This window comes from Dermacentor variabilis, chromosome 8, assembly GCF_050947875.1.
Source record: "Dermacentor variabilis isolate Ectoservices chromosome 8, ASM5094787v1, whole genome shotgun sequence".
Classification (NCBI taxonomy): Eukaryota; Metazoa; Arthropoda; class Arachnida; order Ixodida; family Ixodidae; genus Dermacentor; species Dermacentor variabilis.
Genome location: NC_134575.1, coordinates 123533874 through 123561678, shown reverse-complemented (window position 1 = coordinate 123561678; position 27805 = coordinate 123533874).

Genomic DNA, 27805 nt, shown 5'->3' with positions numbered 1-27805 from the left:
TAGACCACGTCCCTGGCACTACGGAATCTTTTGTGGAGAGCTCTCGCTCGTGCGTTTCTTCGATCTTGGTGAAACTCCGGGTGCATGTTTCTAGGGGATTGGGGGTATTGATAGATGTTCCTTTATTTTCCTTGGGATGTCTCTCCGAACTCCGTGCTGTGCTTCGTAGGTTATTCCGATATCATCTCAGATGTGTCTCCCCGTCAAACTCTGTGTAAGCCTTTCATACTGCGCTACTCTCTGGGCCTCAATAAGTTCGTCTAATGTGTTGTGCACGCCGAGCGCCAAGAATTTCTCGTTTGACGTATTTGCCGGAAGTCCCAAGGCTTGCTTATACGCCCTTCTAATGATGCAGTCTATCTTGGCTTTCTCCGCAGCATAGAGCTTGAGGTAAGGAACCGCATATACAATACGACTGATTACGAATGTTTCTATTAATCGGATGAGATTGTGCTCTTTCATGCCATAGTGCCTGTTGGATATCCGCTTTATTAGTCTGATTGTTTGTTGAACACTATTGTCAAGTAGTCTAATGGTTTCTCCGTTATGGCCGTTTTCGGATATGTGGAGTCCCAGTATTCTCAGGCTCTCCACTATCGGTATCGTGGTGCCTTCTAATGTGACCACAATGCCGGGTCTTTCCCTAATGCTTTTTCGACCCCGGCATGTGGGCCTATAGAGCAGAAGTTCTGATTTTTGCGAGGAGCATCTCAGTCCCTTGTCTTTGATGTAGTCTGCCACCGTGCTTACTACTGTTTGAAGGATCTCTTCCACATGCCCATCGCTTCCACCCGCCACCCAAAGGGTGATGTCGTCCGCGTAGAGGCTGTGTCCGAGTCCTTCTATCTTTTCGAGTCTCGCAGGAAGGCCTATCATTGCCACGTTGAATAGAAAGGGAGATAGGACTGAACCCTGCGGGGTACCCCTATTACCTAGTTTGAGCGCGTCCGATTTGGATTCTCCAATTGAAATCTTTGCGGTACGATCTGTCAAGAAGTCTTTGATGTACGCGTATGTTTCACGTCCTACATCCAGCTTTTGGAGATTTTGTAGTATGGCCTTGTGCGTGACGGTGTCAAAGGCCTTAGTTAGATCGAGACCTAGTATTGCCTTAGTGTCTAGACTTTTCTCACCCGCATCTATGATCTGATGTTTTAGTTTGAGCATAATATCCTGCGTCGATAACTTTGGTCGAAATCCAACCATGGTATGTGGGTAAAGTCCTCCATCATCCATGTATCTCGTGAGACGTGTGAGAACCACATGTTCCATGAGTTTACCGACGCAGGATGTCAGTGATATGGGCCTTAAGTTCGTCAGTTGTGGTTTATTTCCAGGCTTTTGTATAAAAATGATTTGGGCTGATTTTCATTGACTTGGAATGCTGCCTTGCTCCCAGCAGTTATTCATGTAGGCCGTGAGAGCTCGGATGGATACATCGTCGAGGTTCCTGAGTGTTTTGTTGCTTATCCCATCAGGTCCTGGTGCAGATTTCGAGTTGAGCCTGGTAAGTTCATATCTGACTTCTGCCTCCGTAATAGGGGTATCAAGATCAGGATTCTCGTTACCTAGGTAATCCGGAAGTATTTCTCTATCCGCATCTCCAACGTACATCTTTTGGAGCTCTCGAAAGAGCTCTTCTTCTGTACCGTTGTAGCTGTGTATAACCTTCTGTAGATTGTGTCTCTGTATGGTTTTTGTACTTCCGGGGTCCAAGAAGCATCGGAGAATGTTCCAGGTCTTGGACATTCCTATCTGCCTTTCCATCAAGTCGGACGTGGCTTCCCACTTCTGTTGGGTTAACATATTTGCATATATCTCGATTTCCTTGTTTAATTCCACAATTCTCTTCCTTAAATTCCGATTATGTTTTTGCTTTTTCCATCTTTTCAGCATACTACCTTTCGCTTCCCACATGTGCAATAATCTGCTATCCATCTCCTCTATACCTGCCTCCTCTGGAACAGTTTTGGTAGCTCGTTTAATGTTTTCTTGCAGTTTCTCTGCCCATTTCTCAATGTCCGTTATAGTGTCTACCGCATCATCGTGTCGGATTTTGCGGAAAGAGTCCCATTCTACTAGCTTCAGTTCTCTCCCCCTCTTTTTCCTTGGGCCTGCTTGTACCGTTGTGACGACGATGTAGTGGTCACTACCTAAGCTTTCCTGCATGTTTGTTCATTGCGAAACTGCTACATTCTTCGTAAATGTGAGATCTGGTGTCGTGTCGTTGTGTCGTGTCATGTCGTGTCGTGTGTTGAAAATTAATATGCACAAGCCAAAGTAAGGCCAATATTTCTGCAAGAAAACATGACTTGATGATTGGCTATCATTGAATATCTGCAAGAGTACTTTTGTCTGGGCCAATTACACACAAGGGACCGTGATCATGAAAAAGAAATTTACAGAAGGATAAACATAAGACCGAACTCGTACAGGATCTGTAACATATAATTCCTGGCCACTTTGCCGCAATTCTTGAAAAGATAAGTGTAAAATGAATGCATCCTGCTGACGCTAACATAAAGACCAGAAATTTGGGGGTTAAGAAATATGAATGAGAAATTAAGGGCCGAGCAACCAGGGAATGGCACGAAAAATGTTAGGCGTAACCTGAAGACTCATGAAGAGAGCAGTGTGAATCGGAAATAAAATAGGGGTAGGCGGTATTTTAGCGGTAATATAGCTGACAATGGAAGAAGGAAGTGGAGTTGGGCATGGCATGTAATGCGTAGGGCCGATAACGAATTGTCTGAACTAGGGTCTGTATCCGAGCTTGTTGCTCAAGCTACATATTAAGGTGTGAAAAGCACAAACAAAATACGGACAGTGGAAAAAATGTCCGCATTCTTTCCGTAGTAAATTTTTCATTTGCACTTCACTTGCCTTAAGATGTTAGCAATTGTTAATTACAGCTAGAAATGGGAGTCAAGAGAAGCGAATCACAATAGAAAACAGCCGATAACTAGATACTGTGATGAAATTAAAATATTTGCAGGCATAAAATAGTGTCGGATGGCGAAAGACAGCGGTAATTGGAGATCGATGAGAGAGGCCTTTGTCCTGCACTGAACACACATAAACAGGCTGCTGCTGCTGCTGCTGCTGCTGCCATCGCTACCGATAATGACCGTGACGGCACCGCTTTAACTCGTACCACTAACTTGTTACTAATCTTATCATGAGAACCCAGCAGACAAAGACACCAAGGACAACATAGGGGAGATTACTTGTACTTACTAAATGAATTAAAGAAATTATGAATTAATGACAATGAAAGTGGATGGAAAAACAACTTGTCGCAGGTGGGGAACGATCCCGCATCTTGTAAGGACGCGTGCAATACTCTAACCAGTTGAGCTACCGCGGCGCTGTTTCCCCATCCTCTTTCTTGAGTGTGTTACTACTAGAACTAACTTTGCGAGTGTTAGCCAGCGCCACGGCTCGCATACCTTGACGGCGGATGCAGGACATCCTTTCTGCCGTAGGCGTCACGAGTACGTGATCTTTCTGGGTGAAGGCAACTCAATAAGTGTTCTCAATAAGAGAATTTCTTATTTTTGCGCGTGATTCAACAGACGTAGTCGGTCTTCGTCCAGAGATGAGGCATCTTGACTTGGGGAGCGCGAAACAACAGAGATGAAAGCAGGGCTTACTTGATCTTATGTGCAGTGCTCATCGCTTTTCGAAGGCGTGGGGCGTGTCCAATCAATAAATAGGCAATAATATATATTATGAACATCACGCAATGTCGTTCTAAACAGCTTCATTTGCAGCCTAATTGCCACAATACAGGTAAGTTGGGTTTACATGCAGGAGCCATATTCCAATGCACGCGTGGACGTAAACCAAGAACTTTAGACTGAAATGTGTCGTAGCAAATAATAGCATGCTATAGCCTACAAAATTTAAGTATGGTCGATATTCGCTAATGTTTGCTTTCCTGACATGATTTTTTGATTTAGTGAGCAGGGTGAGAGTCCTCTGTCAGGCACTAAAATACCTTCTTTCCTGCCTTCTTTTGAAATGTTCCGCAAACTTAAGAAATGTATAAACTGAAAAACATATTCGGCGTGTTACTGTTTGTTCACTGGCACATTATAGCTTTCTTGTGTAATATGCAGGAAAAGTAAGCAGTTTCTTGTGGCTTCGAAATTAACAAAGTACAATTATAGTGCTTTCCCGCGTAGAGTAAGTGAGTAAAGGTGCCTTCGTTACCTCTATCTGTGTGAACATACTGGAGGGTACATCACAAATCCATGTCGGTCACTAACGTGCATGTTACCATAGCTTGCATGCAACCTCATACAGCTATTTTTTTCGCTATTGTTCTGTGTACTAAACAATACTAACGTTAAGAAACGCTGTCTGTATCTTTTCCAGCTGGAATATAAATGAACTTCTGATATGTTTACACATGGTCCTAGGTGGAACACCTTCTGGAGGATTCTTCATCGAAGTTGCGTTTCTATTGAAAATTACTTTAGGGTTATAAATGTAGCCCTGATATCTGAAAAAAATTTCATTGAATACATTCATCTGTGTTTATAGGTATGTCTTTTCCGCTCACCGAACTGAAATGCGCCAACGTGCTGAATGAAATCTTATTGTGCTGCCAAGTTAAAGATGAAATAGTACAGGATACGAAATATGGCGGTCTTTTATATGGCTTTATCGGCGCATAAGTTCAAGGCGTTTTTCGCCAAGGAAGGCTTTGTAAATGCCACTCTACGCAGAGGCAGCATAATAATGTCTTTCCACGTTGAAAGGGCTGCCGAAGCTATGTAAGACTCTTGCCAGACCGAGGACACTATTGCATGAGTACTTGCTGTGCCGTTCTTTTCGTTACGACGTCCGTCTTCGTCCTCTCCGAAAAGCATTAATATGGCTGCACTCAAGACGGTTTTGAGAGAGGAAGGTCTCTCGATAGCGGTCGTGCGCATCGCTGGCACAGAAAGGAACGCGGGGCATCGGTGCGTTACCTCAAGTCGAGAGCTCTCGTCGACCGCTTACACACTGGGAGCAAGCCTTCAACTCGCGCGCAACTAGTGCTTTCCTCCTCTCTCTATGTCCTCCCATCTCTCTCTCTCTCTTTTCGCCTCTTTATCCACTTGCCCTGTGTAGGGTTGCAAATACGACGTGCGTCAGGTTTAGCTCCCTGTCTTTCCTTTTATTCTCTTTCTATCTCTCTCGGCAAGGAAGCACAAGTTGATATTACTCAAACATTAAGCGCAAAGTGTTTCATTTCCCTACTAGCAACGAAGTGTTGACGTCGAGCTGCGTACCACGTGACAAAAATAATAGAACATGCAATCGCTCAGTGCTCCACATTGAACGAAGCACAGACCCTAGAAAAATAAGACACGTACTAGTGCATTCTCTTGCTAGCGGTGACAAGCGCAATTATCTTCCTGACTGGTTATTCAGAGTGGCAAGGGGTAATTGGAGCACCGATAATGATACGCGAACCGAGGTGTTACATTGCTCTGCCGTGCCTGCTGGAAACAAGAAACTATGTTCTCGCGAGAAAGTGAGCTAGGGGTTGACGTAATCGCAAGTGCTGAATTGTGTTGTGGCTGTCCTAGATCCTTGTTTATGTTTTATTTGACGCTTGGATTTCGCCTAAGTACGCATACTGTGCCATCGAGTTCGTTCTTTTTGAAGAACACTCAAGAAAGGAAAGAAATCAGTCGCTCTTGTTGCGTTGCATTTACGCATGCGTAAGGACCAAGAGGAAACTTATTCTAGCTTGAGGCGCCTTTTGAAGTAGGTTGCCTCACTTTGCTCAAGAGGAAGCCCAAAACCTGTGTTGATAAGCGAAAAGCGAGCATGAAAGCTTGAGCAACCCTCTGACGCAACGTTTTACAAGGACGAAGGTGGTAAATTTTTAATTAAATCAAACCCGCCGGCACACTTGATCTGAGCATCGTCTTCATTGTGTACCGCTAATCGAAAGTACCATCTGTGGCCTTTTCCGTAAGCAGTCAGCACGTACAGCATGCATAGTTTCAGTGAGTATTATACGGGCTGGCCGAAGTTCTTATTAGGAGCACGATGTTACTGTTATTTTTCTTTATTGCGAGAGCAATTGTATGGACACTTCACGCGTATTTTCGCCGTCGCCGTCGCCGTGATGTTTCGCATAATGTCCAATGGCGATAACACCGTCGCCGCGCGTCGTATGCCGTATGTGCGAGTGAAAGCACGCGAACGAAGCCGACGATCGCTGCTCAATTTGGCGTGCGTGAAGGAGAAAGCAGATAGCAAACGCGCCGTCATCCATCGCGCGAAACGGATGGAAGCGAGGAAGGAGGAGCGGTGGTTGTGCTCTTGCAGCAACTGCGCATTTCGCGAACGGGTGCAAGAGAAACTGACGATCGTGACTAAATCTTGCGCGCCATATGTGAAAGAAAAAGGCATGAGGCAGTACGGCAGAGAAGGGGGGTGGCTGAGACTCCGCCAAAAAGTGCGTACCTGGCACGGCCGCACTCTGTCGCGTGCGCTTTATCTTTAAAGGGGTCTGCAGACGGCTGGCACCTTTGTGCGTGTTGTGCTCTGCCAGCTCTTGCGTTGAAGCAATAGACTGCGCGCAGCTCGCTTCGCTCGCTGCTGCTGCCGCTCTTGCTCACACCAGCGTTTTGACAATGTGTCCGCGCTCAGCGAGCGCGATGTTTTCATCTTTGCTTGTGCACGCTGACACCATAGTTGGTAATTCAGTTAGTAAGCGAATGTTTCCAACTTTATATGGCCCAAAAACAAAACTACTTTCTTTACTTCGTATAGCTGTCTACCAATTTGCTATCGCAATCGATGCTTCCGCTTTCGGGCAAAAATGTGACATTTTTTTCATTATCTGTACACATCACCATCATGCGTAAGCCTTTCTCATCTCTGCAGATCGTCATCAGCTAGCGTCGTGCCTTTGTGGTGATAACTCGAGCTCGGCGAGAATAAAGCGGTTCCTCATAATTGGCGGAGGTGCCAAATAAGGAAGAGGCTGCACGATGCCAGAGGGAGCAAAGCTGTGTCGTTTTCGGAGTTACCAAGGCACGAAAGAGGCGACGCACTGGGCAACGACTAAGGACAGGGTAGGCCAAGAACTGGGGGATTACTTAGGATTCTAATCGCACGTCTTTTGAGAGCCTAGAAAACCGGCCACTGCATCGTCGTGAAATGCTCTCAGAACCTCGCGTTGCAGAAAACGCAGTATGGCGGACGCCCATTTATTGGCATAGATGGGATAAATGTACTGATCGTAGATTAAGAGGAACCTTCCAGGCGTTCGATAACAACGGGGCAGTATGAGTCAGCACGTTCATGGAAAACAAAAATGCTTGGGCGATCGGGGCCGAGCCAGTCTAGCGTTGCAACGGGTAAAAACAATGAAGACGGCTGGCTGTGTACGTTGGCAGAGACATCTGATGGTCAGGAAGATCGAAAGAGGACGGCGAGAAAAAGCATTGGCGTCCTCATGCTTCCTTCCAAACCTGTGAGTGGCAATGAAGCCGTCCTCCTGTAAGCGAAGCATCCAGTGACTAAGACGATTCGAAGTGTTAAAAATTAAATTATGGGGTTTAACCTACCAAAACCACTTTCTGATTATGAGGCATGCCGTAGTGGAGGACTCCGGAAATTCCTACCACCTGGGGATCTTTAACGTGCACCTAAATCTAAGTACACGGGTGTTTTCGCATTTCGCCCCCATCGAAATGCGGCCGCTGTGGCCGGGATTCAATCCCGCGACCTCGTGCTCAGCAGCCCAACACCATAGCCACTGAGCAACCACGGTGGGTTCAATGTGTTCTTTCGCGATGAAACTCGGCACAATGCGTGGTGGTCGATAACGACTGTAATTTGATGGTCATCGTTTTCGCACTAGCCAAACAACACAAAGGTACTCTCGCTGAGTTATCATGTAATTCCTCTCAGCAGGGGTTAGAGTTCGGCTAGCGGAAGCAATGACTCGTTCGCGGAGGGTGTTGTCACGTTGCAAGCAAACCTCAAAAAGACCGTCACCGCTGGCGTCACTGAGATTGATGGTGGGTATGGTCGGATCGAAATGGCACGCGAGGGCGTGCTTCAGAGCCTGGAAAGCACATTCGCACTCTTCGGACCGAACGAAGGATATAGCACTTGGGAGAAGTCCATGCATACAGACGCCAGCGCCGCGAAAAACCGTGTGAAGCACCTTAATTAGAAGGCTGGGCAGGTATTTTTGACGCTGCGGTCGGTTAAAGCTGGACACGGCAGCACGATTCTCATGTTCCGGGTGAATCCCTTCTTTCTTGACCAAATGGCCCAGCACTCTGATGTTCTAGCTTGCGAAGCTTCAAGACCATCGTCTTTCTTTCTTCGCCATCTTTCTTCTCGGCTCTTGTACCTTCAGCAACTATCTTCCCCAGCAGTTTGTTTCTCACCTCGCCGGCTGCCATCCCCTCACCCGCATTAAGCAGAGCATCTCCCAGGAAACATGCAAGTGACGCTACAACTCGACGCGCACTGCCTGTTGTCTGCTCCCCTGGAGACCAAATTTTCCTGTGCATACCTGTATGAGCTTCCAACTTATGCGACGAATTCATCAGACGTTTTGCTCTACTTTAAGAAGTTATTGAGCCGGCAACCCCCGTTAATCACCACGTCCCGCCTATTCGGACTCCTTCTGATCGTCGATACCGTGGAACGGCGATAGCGCATGATCGTTGTTTAGAACCATAAACTCGGCACATTCCATAATACTACCACGTGTTCAGGCGGCTGCTTTCACACGAAGGGCGAATTAGTGTGCGTGTAATAACGTGACTTCCGTCTTCGTCATCTGTGCAGATTATCATCAGTATGTGTAGCTTCTTCGTTATAGCTGGGGCATTCCTAGAATAAAGTAGTTCCTCATATACAGAAGGATCATGTTTAAGTTTTCCAGGATTTCTTAAAAATCGCTTCTAACATATAGTCCTTGAGTGAAGTATTCCGAGAGGTGGACCTCTCTTGCAAGAGAAATTGAAAGACATGGCCAACTAGTACGAAAATTCCCTGTTATCTTCATTATTTACTTTACGACAGATATTTCAATCTACCAACTCTAGCCGGTGAGCTTACATGGTGAGCTTGCAAGGCGTAACAAGAATGACACCAGTCTGGAAATACGCGCCATCAAACATACTGCAAAAATGCACCGTTGTTACCTGTTGCTTTTTAACAAAACGGTATTTTATGCATCGAAGCACAAAAGCAACTGCAGTCGCCCATGTATTTCGACTCGCACTTTAAGAAATAATATCTCGAAACTGGTGTCATCCTGGATATTTGTTTGAGTGGATGCGTCCAGCAAGCTCAACAGCTATATTCAATTCGTAAACTACACTAGGTACCGTAAAGTTCTTTATTAGGAAGGTAGTGATTTTTTTTATTAGTTGAGTATCTGTTGCGATTTCTCGTGCTACTAATTACCGCCTCTTCAAACAATCCAGCTCAAGCACAAGAATTATGCAATCAGCTGCCGCAGGCGGAATGTGTAAAATTCCGGAAAAATTAGAACTGGCCACCCCGTTTATAATTCTGCCTTGCAACTGCCATTGTCTTAGCTTACGACTCCTCGTGAATACCAGTTGAGTTTGACAATTTAAACGCGCTTTGGCATTGTGAGCTCTCTCAGACGCGGCCACTCCATCTCGGATAGAGAAATAAGCTGTGCCACTCTGAGCGCCGTGCGCGTAGCTATATTTAGCTCCGATTGCGTCATGCGTGATGAGACAACGGAGCAATTGGCGTACGCGACACTTGCGTAATCTAGCAATGGCTTCTTTCGCTACATAACGACACCAAATTAAGCTACGCGGGCAGCATGGTCGCGAAGATGTAAGCGATAGTGATAGGCGATGTTTTTGCGTTGTTTATTTCACCGAGTGCGCCAACGCAAGCCTCCTGGGAACCTCTTATAATACATTACAAACGAGAAATTTTGGGGTTCAGTAATTATTGTCCTTGTGTATCGTTAGGCGAGGAACGTCAGTGTTTACCCGCGCATTGTAACTAAGATGGCCTCCATCTCCACGAAATGTAAAGTAGGAGTATGTACAGTTAGCTCGGGACCTTGCGAAGCAAAACTGATAAAAGTGGCATCATACTGGCGAGTACTCGTTTAAGAAATAATTTTGGAAGTTCGTTTTCGTTTTAACGCTCATTTAATTTCGCACAGAAATTTGCCTTAGTGATCGCTGCATTATTGCTATATCTAAAGACGGCTGCATGTGTGATATCGCCACTGCAACTGTGTAAATTCTACGCTACGCATAAAACACATTCCTAACGTAACTTATTGCATATGCTTGAAGTGAGTCACCCACTTTGAACTTTGCCTACACATTATGCATTAGTTAGCACTTCCTTTCATGAAAGGTAACCAAGGTGCATACTTTGTCTGTTTGGCCAAGAGCACCGTCCAAACCTCTAATTACGCATAGGAATACCAAGAAATGAACGATGATTAAATAATGAATGCTATTTCTTGTACTTCCGCCAGGAATATCAAAATGTTGCGTCACATTCGAACTGTGATGGCCCATATTTCTTCAAATTATAAACTTTATGCAGCCTAGAGTTCCCTCGCAACACTGGGACGCATTGCACGAAATGGTTACTTCAGGGTTTCATGAGCTTGCAAAAGGAATTTTTACAAAGGCTCTAGTTTTCAAAGAGAAAGAGAGAAGAAGTGGTTTTTAATGAAGAAGGGAAAGGTTGGCAGTCTCCTCTGCAGCCTTTGAGAGAGCACAGCTCACGCATTTAACTTCGCAAACTGCCTTTGCATTGGTTCGCCGCCACGTTCGCGAACTTCCTCTCGGTACAACTTTTTATGCCAGGGCAGTGGTTTAACATTGTGCCGCTCGTAAGACACAGTGATAAGCCTCTGCAGCACATGTATACATAGTACGTACCACAAAAGAAAAAAAAAGAGGACGGGGGTGGTGCGCATTTCTTGGCGCTGACATATTATCACAAGTATGCACCGAATACTTCTTCAGCAAGACATTTTATGTCACAACAAATCCTTGTGCGTGTTTGTCCCTATTGCTCGTGTAGGTCTTGTTTGTTTGAAATATTAGCCAGACAAGCAATGTGCGTTGCAAAGAGCAAACAAATGTTTTCCTGAGCTGCTTTGAATTTTGGCACATGCAGGCTTTCGCGCTAGGTTACTGAACATACCGAGCTTCTCGACGTCAGCGTTCCTGAGATATTTATTTTAAGGCGAAAGCCTTTCTAGGCTCATGGTGAAGTGTTGTGTCAGCAGACCTGATCGCCGGAGTGTCCGCCGAAGCGTCGTCACTCCATATGAAGAGAGATTAAAAGACAGATTAAAGAATGAAAATTGATTGATAGTGACAGTTAGTGAATGATAACGTTATAATAGAGATTGGTAGAGGTTGATAATGACTAGTGAGGACTAGTAATGACTACTAATGACTCCGAAATGACCAATATGTCTAACGACGACTTGTAATGACCACCATTAATTACAAATGAGTAAAAATTCTTAGCAGTAAGCAGTAAAGACTAATAATGACTGAAAAGACTTGTAATGATTAATAATGACCATGAAATGACCACTATGTCTAACGAAACTTGTAACCACTACAATTGATTAGAAATTACTAAAATGCTTAGTAATGACCAGTAATGACTAATAATGACTGAAATGACTTTTAATGATTTCTGATGACTATGATATGACCAACGTGCATAGCGACGGCTTGTAGTGACCACCATTTATAACAAATACTAAAATGCTAGTGTTAAGCAGTAAAGACTAGTAGTAACTGAAAAGACTTGTAATGACTAGTAATGACTACGAAATGACGAATATGTCTAACGACAACTTCTCACGACTACGATTCATTAGAAATGACTAAGAGGGCTTAGTAATGACCAGTAATGACTAATAATGGCTGAAATTATTTTAATGACTTCTAATGACTATATGTCCAACTCATTTAAGAACGGCTTGTAATGACCACAACTGATTACAAATGATTAAAAATGCTTAGTAGTGAGCAGTAATACGTAATAATGACTGAAATTACTTGTAATCACTAGTAATGACTACGAAATGACCAATATGTCTAACGACAACTTGTAACGACTACAATTCATTAGAAATGACTGAAAATGATGAATAATGAACAGTAATGACTACTAATGATTACGAAATGACCAATATGTCTAACGACGAATTGTAACAGCTAAATTTAATAACAGGTGACTAAAAATGCTCACTAATGAGCAGTAATGACTAATAATGACTGATATAACTTGTAATGACCAGTAATCACTACGAAATGACCGATATGTCTAACGACGACTTGCGCCAACTACAATTGCTTACAAATGACTAAACATGCGTAGTAATGAGTCGCGATGACTAATAATGACTAATGACTTCTAATGACCTGTAATGAATCGTATATGACTTGTGAATACAAAATGGTCTGCGGTGAAGAGAAGAAGGAAAGAGAAATACAAAGAAGAAAAAGAGGAAAGCAAAGAAGAGAAAGAAAAGAGGCAAAGAGAAAGAGGCGAACGATAAGAGGAGTAAGAGTAGGCTTTCACCGTTCACCTCTTAAGAGAGATCTTAAGAGGTGTATTTTTTTAGCAGGTACAGCCATTCGTACGAAGAAATATTCTTTAATACAGTTATGCCCCGTGCGGGCTAAGCAGCAACAATCAAGTAACACGTCTTTGTGTCTGTAACTTGCCAATGGATATTTTCTCACCAATTTGCTGGTGCGCAGCAACATTAAAAGATTTCCAAAGCTCTAAGTATTTTGCTAAGAAAGGGGCGTACACTGTACAATCCTGCCTGAAGCTGCACGCATGCTGACCTAACTCGCGACCGTAATATTCCACATCATAATCATGGATGCTTTTGACAGCTTAAGCTGTTATGGGCACCCCCGAGTTTAATATAATTACTGGACAGAACTGTGATGCTAAGGTCAACGGGAGCTTCAAGTATGGCTGTTCCGGCATCATGGAAGTCACCGGTATTACATCGATTTGCCTGAACTTTGTCTTTCTGGCTTTAGATGACTTCGTGACTTCGCAAAGTGATAATTTTCAAAAAAGTACAGCGTTATAAATATTTAAGTAAGCATTATTGAAAATCTCCGATGGCAGGATCCGAATGGAGGGCCTCAAGTACGGAAGCCTGATATTGAAACCTTTACGCAACGAGCCCATGGACAAGCGAAACCACTGCAATTAGAAGCCTTTATGCTTGCTTGCAGAGTCTTATTACAGCTTCATTAAAAGAAAGTTTAAACTGCTTTAAAAGTTAGGCAAATTTAGACCCAAATAAAGCGAAATAAACAATGCCACGTGAACGTCTGAAGCCCTAAGCACGAATATCAGCCAAATCCATGTGCTATCTATCATTTCCATGGGGGCTGAACGATCGTAGTGTCGAGTTCCCATTAGTAATCCCACGCAACTCTATTATGGGCTCCATCCAATAGCGGTTTCCCTTGGCGATTTCCGTCATTGCCTTTGCCGCGGCCGCCGGTGTCCGTCCCAGCTATCGCCAGGAATTAGAAAAAAAGAACAGTTTTCACTGGGATCGAGCCAGCGCTTGCTAACTGCTGCAGAAGCGTGCCCTATACAATTACGCATCCTAGCGCGCGAGGAGTCACGCGATATGAGATGCTCGCCGCCTAGCGTCGATACGTGCATACTCTGAATCGCACTTACATATTATTGCACCAGGTGTCAACACGTGCAGCACTTGCATCGTATCGTGTATCGCATCGTATCAATGGATGTGACATGTGCGCCACGTAGTCTCGATACCTGTGTTACCTCTTCCGTACGCGTAATGGCGACCCTACGCAAAGTACGAAGCGCTGCAGAAGAAGCGACTGGTAGACCTATCCGCACGACTGCAACCAGACAAGGTCGGGCTTAGCAGACCTTTGCGCAGATAGCAGCACAAGCCGCACGTCGCGGTACGCACACCACGCGCAGTCCTTTTATATAAGCCTGCTAGGCCGGTTCTCTTGTTCTGGAGCTCGGTTGCGACCCCTCGGCTCCAGGCATTCGTGTCCCAGGAGAACGCGCCTCTCACCGAGCAACACGCTGCCATGGCTAACTGACGGGAGCCTCAGTAAATCCCACCACTACCACCGTTCAGGTCCCCCTAGGTCATCGCATGGTTCGCGTAGCTTAAAGCTGCTCTAGAGCTGAACAACATCTCGATCCCAGAGTTCAAGTACAAGGCACTCCTCTGCGTTCTGCTACTCGACGTTTAACTACGACTTTGTCCCAACGAGCTAGGTCAGGCCGTGCTGAACTTTCGCGGCGCTACGTACTGCCATATCCCTGAGGTTCACCAAATGGCATGCGACCCATCTCGGTCAGCACCCTCAAGGCCAGCACCAAGCGCGTCTCTTCATGTGCCATTATGCCATCGTCATCAGGCCAGCCTTCCTCCCTCGGCCAGGCGCGATACCGTCTCGTCGATGGACAGGTGCGCTAGCGAGCTGTCCCCAGCGTCACCCTTTCACCGGGGGTCTCTTTTGTGCAAGTACGCGAACCATGTTCTCGTCAAGCGTATCGGCACGGCAATGATACCGGCCACTTCATCGCCTTTCTCGCCACGAACGATGACACGTGATAATGGTGACATCGCCCACCAAATACCGGCCCCCCAACCGCACCTCATCGGTTTGCGTCAAACGATATCGCACCAGCCACTCGGCCCCCGACAAACCCTCCACCCGATCCGTCCATGCTGTCCGCTGAGCCAGCCTCCGAGTCGGCATGGCACCTCAGCACCATGCCGACTCCGCTGCCTCCGACCAAGCCACCTGTTACCACTGCGCACACAAGCCACGAGCTCCTGCGAACCGCAAGATCGAATAAGGCATATCTTCAGTGGTCAATTCAGTCCTAGGCGTTGTTGGCACAGGGCACTCAACCTACCGAGCTCTGCCAAATCTTCATCTGTGTTACTTGCGCAGACGTTCGCACCTCGCCGCTATACGCCTCACGCCCTCATCACGCTCCCGGTTTTTACGATGTCGCAGCGCCAGCTACACTGAATCCCCCGCCAGACGTCCCCACCGAACAACCAAACACTCCTACGACATTTAGATCCAGTTTTCCCGATCAACCAACAACTCACTCACGACGAATCCCATCGCCAGCTGTGCCGGACCGTTTTCGCCTTCCGGCAGGGAGCGCAACGTCCACCCGCAAAGCACGCGTTGTGGCCCGTCTAGCGCTTCGACTGAATTGCTCGTGCGCGCCCGTACACGCTGTGAAACAGTGAAGTTATTGATGTCCCGCTGACAGCGCCCGCGGAAGCACCGTCGACGCACCACTCGCCTCACAAGCTTCACCGCTAGTCCGTCCTCAAGGCGAATGCGCCGACCGTCATCGATTCAATTGGGTGCGTTGCTCGCAACATCGTCCCTTCCCTGAGTCATTCGCATGTTGCGTACCACCAGCTGCCGCCCGTGCTTCGACACCCTTTACGCTCACTACTTTGACTGACCACGGACGCGGTTGCACTGACTCGCCATATCGTCGTTCCGTCTAGGAGGGACGCCGAAACGCGGGGATGCTAAGGTCGGCGTTCTCGGCTTGAGGCCGGCTGCGGAAGACGAGAAAAATAATGATGGACAGCGCGTGCTCGATGCTCCAGCACGGCACTCGCATTCCTGTCATAGAGGCGTACTACGCTGGTCCTGCTGTTCTGGTACTCTGCTGTGACTCCTCGGTTCCTGAAGGTACCTTTATAATTGATACGTTCACTATCCATCGGAAAGCGATCGCGATGCCTACATCGCTTGTGCAACAGACAAAGCAACAGTGGCGATCGGTGGTGCTACTGTGCACGCAGCCTCCAAATAGAGTGCCACAAGCGACAATGGGCTACGAGAAAGTGACCTCAACTCCCTCCAGCTGGCGAAGTCATCAGCACCCATCATGCTGAGCATAATGAGTGCTGACGCACTAGCCAGGGTTGACGACCGTTTGCTGCAAATATCTTCGCCGCTACGACGGTTACTTCGGAGTACTTGCGTGATCATGTGTGGTGATTGGCGTCAACTGCCACCCGTGATGGTAAATTAAGTGTTTCGACGCAGCAACAACCGCCAAGGCATATTTAGCACAGAGGTCACTTGGCACTGCCTCGAATACTTCCCACTACTCCTAGTAGTGCGACAAAATGGAGCAACGTTCTCCACGGCTCTCACCAACACTGGTGACGCAGAGGCCCTCACCGACGATTAGTTGAAGAGGGTGCAGTTTTGCTTCGTCGCAAAAGCAGTGACATCTAGAAGTTGTCCACAAGGTGTCCAAGTTTTCTACGCGAACACACGCGTGGAAGCTCTCAACACCCAAGACACTAAAAAAAGGCATATCAAATGTCCAAACCCTACCTGCCTAATACAAGATTCCTGGTTACCGAACTCCCGAAGAACAGTACAAGGCAGGCACTCGAGAAGGTGGCGAAATAGCGTTTACGGAAATGGGCAACTTGGCAGCAGAGGCCACTATGTGCATTAGAAGTTCAGTTTCAGTTTGTTCTTCATTCAAAAAACAATGAGTAAATAACAAATAGTATGCAAACGAGGGTCCCAAAGTCAATGACTGCTCAAGTAAAACTCTTGCTTGGGCTAGTTGGTTCATGCTTGAAGTAGTAAAGGCAGGGCGCAGAAGACCAGGACTCAGGAAGAAGAACACAAACACAAAGGCGCCGGTCCTGTCGTTTGTGTTCTTCTTCCTCAGTCCTGGTCTTCCGCGCCTTGCCTTTACTACTTCAATGACTGCGACGGGACCCTCAGTTCTAAAAAGAAAAAAATATGTGCCAAACATGGCTTAAAGCAGAAAAGATTAAAAAGTGCAAGGAAAACGAATGAACGCGCGTAATTTAATAAATTGGTAAGATAAAACAAACAAAAAAGTACATATATCAAAAGGCATCATTATACAGAGAACATGTTATAGGACATGAAACTGTTTGCAAAAAGAAATACAACATCTTAGCTCATGTTTGAATGCGTTCAGAGATGGCGTTAGCTTAAGTGAATGGGGTAGTTCATTCTATATTTTTAACGCTTAAAACGAGGATGTCCTTTTTCCATAGTTGGTGTTACATTTATGTAATGAAAAGTGGTAAATATGCGCAAACCTGGTGTGGTAGGTATTAGTGAGTGATTTGTCGTCCACAAATTCGTAAGCAAGCTGTTTGTTAACTAATTTAAAGAAGAGGATATTTAGATGATACTTGAACAAGCCAAATACAGGTAGTGTAAAGTTTGCCTGGAGTAGCGGGAGAGCCTTTGATTAAAAGGTGGTGATTATGCGAATAGTCTGGTTCTGTAAGTGTTGAATAGACGAAGGTGGCAGTTATATGTGTTTCCCCAAGAAGCAAACCGTAGGTGATGTGACTATAAATGAACGCATAGTATAAAGGTAATAATGCTTGTTCTGAAAAGAATGCATTTGATTTCATGAGAGATGTTATGAGATTTTATGCCAAAAGATGTTTTCTCTTTAACAAACGCAATATGATTAGTAAACTTCAAGTGAGAATCTAATTTATGCCAAGGAACGACACACAGTCCGCTGCAGGAATAAGGTAACTGTGTAGAGCTACTTGGGGGATACACGGCACGATCCTCTGCTTTGTTCGAATTCGTAAGATTTCCACGTAAGACCGAATTCACAAAATTTCAAGAACTTAAACTTTGTTAGGTAGCTGGTTACATGTTTCAGAAATAATTTCTCGGTAATTTTACTAATGGAGGACAAAATAGAGATTGGGCGATAATTAGACACGAGAAAATGGACATATTTTTTAGAGACAGGAATTACTTTTGCCTTCTTAAGCGAACTAGGAAACGTACCGCATTTGAAAATTTGATTATTTGTGGTGCTTAGGGACGACGACGACGAAGTGTCCTGTGTGGAACGCTGCCTTTTTGTCTCTGAGAATTTAAAGCTACTTTGTGGGAGACGCCACTCCCTTAACTACGGCGATGGACGTGAAGTCGCCTGGAGAGGTTCCTGGTCCCTCTACGTCAACAGCGACCGCACCGAGAAAGCGGTCTAGTCGCCCGAGTGACACCTACAGCGAGGACACTGTGATCTACTCAGGGACCAGTGATGAAACCTCTGATGACAGCGACTTCGTGCCCGTAGCGAAGCACAAAGCAAAGAGAAGGCTCGTCAGGACCTCTCCTTCCACAAGTAAGGCAACTGTGATCCCGACGCGAAAGCCATCAGACCTCATCATTTTATATGTGCCTGTGGCTGCTAGCGACAATCTGAACCGGATCAACCGCCAAGCCACATCTGTATCGCTCAAGGCACTTGTTCCGGGTCAGATCAAAGATATAAGGATCAACGGCCGTAAGAACATCCTCGCTATAGATGTCACAAACCGCAGCGCGCTAGACATTCTGAGCAACGTTAAGGTGCTGGATAGCATCAACGTACGCTGCTATAAACAAGACCATCATGACTCTACGGCCGGCGTTGTGTACGACGTAGATAATTCCATAAGCGATGCTGACCTGCATATACTCATCAAACCGGCGACAGAGGGAATTGCCATATTGCAAGCCCGCCGCCTGGGAAACTGGCAGTGTGTCAAGTTAACTTTCAAAGGAGACAGCCTACCGTCCCACGTCAAGGTCGGTCACTTCCGACACATTGTACGGCCTTTTGTGCCAAAGCCGCTTCAGTGCAGGAAGTGTCAAAGGATAGGGCACGTTAGTGCGGTTTGCACAAACGCTGCCGTATGCTCACGGTGCTCTGGGTCGCACAGCTCCTACGCCTGTCGTGCAGAAAACCAAAAGTGCGCAAATTGTCAGGGCTCTCACGATGCAACTTCGAAGCATTGCCCACATGTGAAAAATGAGGCGACAGACTTGAGGCAAATGGTCAGGGATGGTTCCTCGCACAGGGAGGCTGCCGCTAAGGTGCGACGTCGACGTTCACGTCGCCGGAGATCTAGGAAACCCACTGCTATTGCTAAGGATGCACCGCGTCCACTGACAGTCCAGCAACTTCTGCATACAACTAGCAATAGCAGCAATGAGATTCCTCAGCAGAATGTCTCCCATATCATTGCCTCAAGCGAGGAGTGGCCGCCATTGCCACGGCTAGATCCACCAGCGGAGCGACAAGATGTAGCACGCTCGCCGAATCATGCTTCACCTTCTGGCAGCAACCAAGACAACGACAAACAAGTTGTCACCATGATAAGGGCCCTTATGAACACGCTACGAGCACTGCTGACCGCCATACACACTCCGGCGGCTCGAGGCGCACTTCAAATACTGGATGCCCTGTATCCGGTACTGTCCGGTCTTGAGAAGCACCATGGCTGCTCCTCTACATTCGTTCCTTAAAGAGGTCAAGGAAGCGTCTATCTTCCAATGGAATGTCAGAGGCATTAAATCGCGTATTTCGGACTTTCGTCCGTTTGTTTTTAAGAACAAATTTCCAATCATCGTCATTTGTGAACCCAACGTTGAGAGCGCCATCCGCCTATCAGGATATGAAGCTTTCATGTCTGCCACCTGTACCAACCGCAACAAAGTCATCGTGTATATCAGATGCGATTTCACATATGTTTTACACCCAGTGGCACCTGATGACGACAATCAGTATGTGTGTTTGACTATAAAATGCAAGAACGTCGCACTCACGCTCATAGGTGCCTACATTTCACCTAATAGTCGATTTGACAACGCACGACTAGGTGCAATTTTAACAGCGACACCTGGACCATGGGTTATTACCGGCGACTTCAATGCGCATCATCCGCTATGGGGAAGCTTAAAGATGGACTGTCGAGGCAGACGTGTACTATCCTTCGCGTCGGACCATGAGCTCTGCTGCCTAAATGATGGCAGTCCCACTTTTCTGCGGGGATTGACATACAGCAGCTGCCTGGACTTGACATTTGTTTCAAGATGCCTCAGTGCCAGTGTGAAATGGTTCACGGACAACGAAACGCATGGTAGTGACCACGTTCCAACATATGTCAAAATCGACGGCTTACGCAAGTCACACTCTACTACAGTTCTTCATCACATCGACTGGCCTAAATACACACTGCTCATGGAGAAGAATTGCCAAGAGATCCAGGACTGTCTGCCTGGCAACATCGAGAAGCTAATTAACGCTGCTGCTCAAGAAGCCACAAGATCTTTCAGACCTATTCCTAAATTTTCTGAATTCGAAGCAGAATTGGAGCGGCTTCGAGCAATCCGCCGTCGCGCGGAAAGAAGGTACAGGCGCACCAAGTCCATCTACGACCTAAGGGAGGCGAGACGCATACAGAAGAAGATCCAGCGTCGGATCAACTCCCTGCAGTCTCTAAGATGGAAGACCTTCTGTGATACCCTTGATCCACGTAAACCCCTGTCACATATATGGAGAACAGTGCGTGGTCTTCGAACATCACCGCAACAAAGCCACCCCTTCAAATGCCTGGCTCTCTACCAAGGTCGCAGAGAGATCGACGTAGCGGAGGACTTCTGTTTCAAAGTTGCTGGTTTACCGCCATCGTTCGCAATACGTGATCCCCGTGATGTTCCAATCTCGCGGGATTCTCGTATGGACAATCTGTTTTCCATCGAGGAGTTGCAGGCGGCGTTGGCAGCGTGCAGACGTTCGTCATCGCCTGGGCCTGACGGGGTGACATACGCAGCTCTTGGAAACCTCGGTCACACAGCCCGGCATGCACTTCTGGACGTGTACAATAATTCATGGCGTGATGGAGAAGTTCCAGCTGCATGGAAGTCCAGCCGCCTTGTGCCTTTGCTCAAGCCAGGTAAATCACCCCTAGATGTGGCGTCTTATCGCCCCATTCCTCTGGCCAGTTGTCTAGGGAAGGTGATGGAGAGGATGGTGCTGACGCGTCTAGAGTGCTATCTAGAACACTACCGGTTATATCCTGACGCTATGGCAGGCTTTCGACGCGGACGCTCTTCTATAGACAACGTTATAGATCTTGTCTCATCTGTTCAGCACGAAAAAAGCCTCAGGAGACTGTCAGCGGCGATGTCCCTGGATGTCAAAGGCGCATATGACAACGTCACCCATCAAGCCATCCTGGACGCCTTGGGTGAGGTCGGCCTAGGCGGCCTTGTTTTTCGGTGGATATCCAGCTTCTTGAAGGACAGGTCATTCTTTGTGCAAACAGAGGACGGTGCGTCATCACAACGCAACACCTACCGAGGCGTACCACAAGGCGGAGTTTTGAGCCCCACTCTATTTAACCTGGTGCTCATCGACCTGGTCCATACCCTTCCGGAATCCGTCCATGTGTCGATCTATGCAGACGATATATGCCTTTGGTCATCAGGAGCGACGCGTCCTCAGGTGCGCGCCAGACTTCAAAACGCGGCCACACTAACATCAGGTTATCTTCGAGCACGAGGTCTGGAGCTGTCCTGCGAGAAGTGCTCTATAGTCGCTTTCACGCGTAAAGCAATGAAGCCGTACGTTATCAGAATTAATGGACATCCAATTGCCTACGAGAAGACGCACCGGTTTCTAGGAGTGATATTAGATCGCGACCTTTCCTGGAGTCCTCAAATATCCTACCTAAAAAGGAAATTAGTCATGATAACCCACGTGCTCCGATTTCTTGCGGGAAAGTCATGGGGTGCGTCTGTGAGTGCGATGCTCCAACTCTATAACGCACTGTTCCTCGGTCTGCTGCGCTATAGCTTACCTGTACTGGGTGGGACCGGCAAGACCAACCTCCGTGCCCTCCAATCTGTACAAGCGCAAGCTCTGCGAATTTGCCTTGGTCTTCCCAGATGTGCGTCCACGGCAGCAACAATAGCCATCGCGCATGACCATCCCATCAACACGTATCTTCAAGTCGACACTTTAAGGATGCATATCAGGCACTTCGCCCGCCTTCCATCGCATCATCTCGCCTCCCTTCCTGCCGCTCGACCTCGTTCAGCGTTAAGCAAGATTATTGCCGCCAACCATGGAATTTTACCGTCAAACTTCACGCCTGCAGCACGACCACCTCAACCGCTGTGGTGCCTCCATCCACTCCAGGCTCTTCTTGCTATTCCCGGTATCAAAAGGAAAACGGAGATGTCCACTTTCGCCCTCAAACAAACCGTGCTTTCAGTGCTACATGAACAGCACAGAGGACGCATCCATGTTTACACAGACGGTTCTGTATCCTCTAATAGTTCAGCTGGAGCAGTGGTGATTCCCGCAGAGTGCGTCACCCTCAAGTTCAAGACATCCTACATTACGTTATCGACGGCTGCAGAACTCGCAGCTATCCGTGCTGCTCTGGAGTTTATAGTTCACAAATCATCACATTCATGGTCCATCTTATGTAACTCAAAGGCAGCTCTTCAGTGTCTGATATCTCCTTTCAACCATGGACCAAATGAGCACCTAATCGCAGACATCCGACTGCTCCACCATCACGCAATCAACAAGGGACACAACATCATCTACCAGTGGATACCGGGACACTGTAGAATTTCAGGAAATGACAGTGCGGATGACGCTGCCCGGTCGGCTCATGATGGTGCCCAGATTATACCCATACCGCTGTCAAGAACAGATGCAGCCACAAGTCTTCGCTCCCTCGCCCGCGAGCTTACGCAGAATCTGTGGAACACCAGTGATTTCACGAACGCACGTCTCCACAAATTGGATCCACGTCTGCAACTCCGCCTACCACCAGGGTTGCCACGAGCGGAAGCAACACTTCTGTGCCGCCTGTGGCTCGGCGTGACATTCACGAACTCATATTCATTCCGCATTGGCATGGCCGACAGCCCTACTTGTGACACCTGCGGCTGCGAGGAGACGATTCAACACCTCCTATGTGACTGTCCCCGTTACGCAGTGCGAAGAAAAGTGCTCGTGACCGCTCTCGCAAAACTGGACAATCGCCCCTTTACAGAGGAAAAAGCTCTAGGACATTGGTCCAGACGGGCTTCGGCACTCAAGGCCTTAAGTGCTTTGTTGAAGTTTTTAAGGAACTACGAATTGTGCGACCGCCTTTGAACGTTGTAGCGCGTAGTTTCGCGTTACCGTGTGAATTTTCTCTTTTTTTTGCCATTTTTTTCCCTCTTCTTCTTTCTCCTTTTATTCCCTTTACCCCTTTCCCCAGCACAGGGTAGCCAGCCGGTACTTACACTGGCTAACCTCCCTGTCTTTCCTCTCCTTTGTCTCCTCCTCCTCCTTATGGTGCTTAGTGTTTCCGCAATGCATGGCGTAACAAGTGATACGCAGAGACATTATCTAGACCTGGGCAAGTGTTTTTTTTTATTTAATATACCAGAACAGACCAGAACAGACCCATCGGCTGCGACGGGAAAAAGAAAGAATGTATGATTGCTACGGTTACAGGTATAGGAAGAGGCTATCGGGTTGTTACTGCACACTTCATAGAAGTAATTTTTAAATGAGTTGGCTATACAAGACAAAATTCAGTGCAAGTTTCATGTTTAAAAGGTATTTTATCAATGGTTCTACTAGCCTGGGGTGTATTGAAAAAGTCCTTGAAAAGTTGCCATTGTTTCTTAGGATTATTGTTAGCCTTGCAGAATTCTTTCTAATAATATAGCCGTTTTGATTTTTTTGTGTAGGTTGTTCAACATGGTATTGTTTTATTTTTATAGCGATGTGCTAGGTTTACATTGAACGACTGTTTTTTTTTTAATCTTCCTGTAAAGCTTATCTTTTTTACGCATGCTGGTTAACAAACCTGTATATCGTATACAATAACATTCAATATGGATGTACTGGTCAATGGTGCAGTTGGCAACCTTGCCCACACTGAAGTCGGGACTCGCCATAGAGTTTCATGTTTGTATAACTAGAGGGAAATTTGGCGCTGCGATCGTTCAACCATCATGGGAATGATGGAAAGTACAGGCTTCGGATTGGCATTCTGATGCTTGGCGAACTAGTCTACAAGTATTTTTTGGCAGTTTTGGTTTCGGTCCAAGCGCAATTGCTATAACTCGCAGTGGGACAGTGCAACGCAAGGCTCTCTGCCTTTGTTATGTTTCTCGAAGTGGCGATAGCGCGCTGGGCCAGCGGCTGAGACGATGTTCGTGTCGCGGTGTGGTGTCGAAGCCCTGACGAAAAAGTGACGGCATCGTAAACGTTGAAAGAACATGTTTTGACCGTTTGGACCTTGGTTTGTTAAGTGTGTTATTATGTTGGCGCTGTAGAGTAACCTGCTTTATGAAACTTCAGAATAGGAAAAAGAAGGCACTACTGATACAGGGGTGGCTTGAAATCAAGTTTTATTGAGGGATTTATTATGCATTGCTCGTTTATGTGCTCATTGAAATACGTGTTTAAGACTTTGAGGACACAAACTTACTTGTGATAGGAAAGGTTGCTGCTTCCTGACTGTAGTCTAGTGTCGCAAGATGTGTAAGTGCAAAGCCACGCCATAACGCTTCGGAAGCGGTACGTCAATATAAAATATGATGAAGCATACTCGTAGGAGGCCACTAGCGTCCTAGATAGCACTGAAGCAGATGTGCTTAAAAGTACTTGACGATGTCTAGCAATCGTGACAGCCGACGCAGCCTTTCGAAAGAGCGAGAGAGTTCGAAAGTGCCTGCGCAAGTGCCTGCAGCGAGCAGGCGTGGTAGCCGACGACACTTGTAGCATTCCTTTCAAGGGCGCAACACTTTCTCACAATAAAACATTCTTATTTCCAGAAATACTTGATGAGTATTTTTATATTAGAGCATGCACGGTTGTTATTGCTGTTGCCAAAATAAATAAATAATTATTTTTTTCGCGTTAAATCGGGAATAGAATCGCACAAGTATGCATACGCTGGTGTGTCCTGGTAACAAATCATAGTAAACCATGCTTCCATCTCAAAGACATACAAAATTTATGTAGCGTGTTGTACATTATATAACATACTGCAGAAATAAAATTAGATTTTACGCGATAATATTTGAGTATAGCTTTGTTTACTGCGCCGCAAGCAAACGCCACTAGTCGAAGTCAATCCGAAGCCTGTACTTCCCATCATTCCCATGTAGGTTGAGGCAACGCTCGTGAAAGCCCCCGTAGACACTAGCGCCACATTTCCCTATAGGGTATTTATTTAGAAACTCTATGGGACTCGCCAAAAGCCACTGGATCAGTTCCGACTGTGGTGCCACGGCAAGGCTGGTGCAGCTAAAGGCAGCACCGTCGAGCAGTCTATGCGGGAGCGTGGTTCGTCCTGAGGTTGTACCCATTGAATAACGCACGGTAACAGCAACGTTGGACAGTAAGGTTGAAATTACATTTCGCCGCAAACAGTTTTCCGTGGTACAGGTTAGTGCAATAAGGATTCATATGCCTCAGGGTGGTGCCTATACTAGCGTCGTTTGCGATTACCACAAAGGTCACCCCCAGAAACTTCTGTGCCTGGCACACTTCACTTGATGGCCATCAACAACGCCGAAGGCGAGTTCACGTTTTACTGCGCCGCTGAAAACCCAGATCGAGCGCTGTGTGAAAAATTTCATAGACTGAAGCAACATCGCCTTGGTAAAATCGTTCAGCCTTGCTTTGCAGTGCTCGATCAGCCCTACCAATTTGCCATCTGCTAGCTCAACCGCTGGCGTGTCATGCACCACCACATCACAATGCGACTTCCCCTAATCTCGTTCTCCGAGACCTGCGGTCATCCACAGGAAATCAGCGACTACTGCTGCGTCGTATCAGCAAACAGGGCTGCGCACCGGGCCACGGGTGTGGTGATGTACGAACAAGAAACTGAGAGTGTTATTCGAGCTCCTCGGGGCACCGGACGTAGACTTGGTCGATGTGTGCGCATGGCGTGACTCCGAGAGTATATAGGCGGCCTCTGGGTAGGTGCTGGTAGGTGCTTTTAGCGCAAACACATTTAAGGCAAGCACTTTGCGTGACCTTGTGGGCACGTGACTGAAAAAAAAAATTTCGTTTAAGAAACCTTAAGGCACATGCAAAGCAAACGTAAACCGAAGACAGGCCCCATAAGGTGCCTAGCACCGAATATTTATGACACTTTGTTGGCGCCCTGCGGGCTGTTTCACCTACAGACGCCACATTAACCAAACAATCTGAGAAATTTGATGGCTAGGTGCTCGTAATATCGGCTTCCGGTGTTGAATTAGATGAAGTGAGACCGGTATTTATTGTGATTCCCAGTGAACAGTGCCCAGCCAGCAAGTCATTACGGACAGAGCTGGGAACAGTCGGTGCCACAAGTTTGGCAGCTCTATTCATGTATGTATTGAAATTGTAGTTATGTCCATTTTGCTTAGTTTTATATTTTGCAATAGCGTACGTAAGCAACAGGAATCCAGACAAGCACGATGCATGCCCAGTGCTACTTCACTACAAATTTACGGTCTTTGGGATTGCTGGTGAACCCTATCTATAATAAAAATTTCAACTTACTGTCATTCATCACGAATTACTCCTAAAGATCAGGATAATCATTACTCTATTGTGAATATCAAAGGTACTCGGCTCGTATTAACAAAATATCGCAAGAGGGACCTTCAACCAATTATATGACTGGATATATAGGGCGTTTCATAGAACCCTATCTATCTATCTATCTATCTATCTATCTATCTATCTATCTATCTATCTATCTATCTATCTATCTATCTATCTATCTATCTATCTATCTATCTATCTATCTATCTATCCATCTATCCATCTATCCATCCATCCATCTATCCATCTATCCATCCATCTATCTATCTATCTTTCTAAAGTGGGCACCGGTTCTGAAGCGTAGCTGCAAAAATATTTATTCTATGAGTTCTCTAAATGAACTGTGAATGCAAAGCAAATAAACTGCGTAGTTTGTGTGCCTTTAGTAGCCACAAACAGTAGAAAACGTACTTCGACATTTGTGCAGAGGCCCAATTTTGCGGTGAGTCTTCTGCGCAGCCCGGCAACAGTGCGACCGTGTCATTATGACTCTTTGCTTTGACGAAGTTACGAGTCTTCCCAGAATACCTTGTGATTTGCCACCACATTCACATGCTTTTCCTTTCTGTGCGCTGCCCGTCCCGGTGGCTCGTTTCGTTCCTGTCGTGGCTTCGGGTCCTTACAACGAAGGAAGAAACCCAAAGGTAGCAGTAAATCATTGCGTGCTGGCAACATGTTGCACAAAAAGTGTATAAAATACGAATGAAGGACCAGACAGACAAGCAGCCTCTTAGCACAACTGCATGGTCATGTATATGCGCAAACAAAAAATATATTTGACTTCGTGCTTTAACAAAACACTACCATGAAATTTCTAAGTCTGTATTGCAGTTTTTTTTCTTTACATGTAGATACTCTGCCTGTAAACCCTACCGAAACATTGAAAAGCACTACGGCGCCTGAAATAATTGGCTCTTATACGTTTTACTTCGTATCGCAGAATGTGTATCAATTATGACGTCATGAAGCCGTAGATGGTCACGTGATGGTCATGCGTGTCGTTTTAATACTCGCCTAGACTCGCCTGCTCGTCTGCCATGCTGCCATTTTGCATCGCGGCACGATAAGCAGACTATATCAAACGACGCTGCGAGCGTCAAAAAGTCCCGATCTAGCCTCCAACGTGACAACCTTCTGCGTTATGACGTCACGCCACATGCGCCTCCTATGAAACAAAGCCCAAGCTGGGTCCGTATTCACACAAAGCCATCTCTACACAACATGTGTTCTTAAGAGTAAATTTCAGCCAATCCTCCTGCTGCACAAAGCATTATCGAAGGCGGCTGTCGCGTGGCAA